This window comes from Anneissia japonica, unplaced genomic scaffold (assembly GCF_011630105.1).
Source record: "Anneissia japonica isolate Jap-2015-1 unplaced genomic scaffold, ASM1163010v1 scaffold287835_len3118868_cov185, whole genome shotgun sequence".
Classification (NCBI taxonomy): domain Eukaryota; kingdom Metazoa; phylum Echinodermata; class Crinoidea; order Comatulida; family Comatulidae; genus Anneissia; species Anneissia japonica.
In genome coordinates this window covers 2074204-2074763 of record NW_022737223.1, presented here as the reverse complement: position 1 = coordinate 2074763, position 560 = coordinate 2074204, and the positions used below count along the sequence as shown (strand labels likewise).

The following is a 560-nucleotide window of genomic DNA, read 5'->3' as shown; positions in this document are numbered from 1 at the left end:
CTTTCTACCGCTTCGCTCTCGTAACTGGGGGCCCGCACCAGCCCTTGCCCCTGTTACAGTTCCCCTCTTAGCGGCCCTGGGGTTTGGTGGTTTTGTGTCATCCTTTAGTGATGTACAGAGAAGTATACCCTGAAAGCTAATTGAAGTCATGTAAGGTCTTTCATCTGAACAATTTTACGCTTGGTTAGTAAACTTATTTTTGCTACTGGGGTGGGGTGTCAGCGCCCCTATCGCCGCTCCTGATCCGACACTGATTATAAATCGTATTCAGAGTGATGGATCAGGAGTATGGCTTAGCTCTGAATGGAAGTTCATGGCGGAGTCCTGTTGTTGAATACTGCAGTTAAACATTTAACAGTCAATTATGTTGCAGGCCTATAATATTATTTCTTTTGTGTGGAGGTATCGATGCGTTGCTATAACAATATAGGCCTATGTTTCTATACGATTACATTGTATAATTGAGCTATGGTCGAGAAAGGCCATGATTCAGGTATGTGGTTTGTAAATAATCAATTGACTTTGTTCAAAAAAGTATTTTTTACTAAGCAGTGTAACTG

At 42.0% G+C, this 560-nt stretch overlaps 1 protein-coding gene across 1 annotated transcript in view; it reads left to right on the top strand.

The window, feature by feature from the left end:
* Window positions 1-560, top strand: part of LOC117117241 (NLR family CARD domain-containing protein 4-like) — an 11328-nt gene that overhangs the window by 641 nt on the left and 10127 nt on the right. The window lies entirely within an intron of this gene.